Here is a 492-nt window from a genome sequence, read left to right on the forward strand (position 1 = left end):
TCAACAATGGATAGGGATAAGAGTAGAAAATTCTGGGTAAAATAAATTAAATAAAAATAAATAGAATTAAATAGATAAATTACATGAATAATAAAAAGAAATATAATGAAAAAGAAGAAAAGGAATAGTTGTCTGAATAAATAGATCAAAATAAATGAAGTAAAAGGTAACGTAATGGAAGTGTAAACCAATCCACACATAAGACAGAAGTTTGGGTAGAATTTAGTAAACTAAAGGGGTGGTTGCCAGAGATAGGGAGAGGTAGTAGCAACACATACTTTGTGTTAAAAAGAAAATTAGCGTGATAAAATAAACTTTGGGGTGAATTAAGTGTAGTCATTTATTGACTGACAGGGGTATCGCTTCGTGATGAAGAGACTGGATTTGGCATCGTTTATGTAGGAAAAGTGTGCGGTTGGGTGCGTTAGTGGTAGGAGTTTAACTTTATAAAGCAGGTATACTGAAAAGACTAAAAGACAAAAGCAAAGAAAA

Source organism: Octopus sinensis, linkage group LG2 (assembly GCF_006345805.1).
Source record: "Octopus sinensis linkage group LG2, ASM634580v1, whole genome shotgun sequence".
Classification (NCBI taxonomy): Eukaryota; Metazoa; Mollusca; class Cephalopoda; order Octopoda; family Octopodidae; genus Octopus; species Octopus sinensis.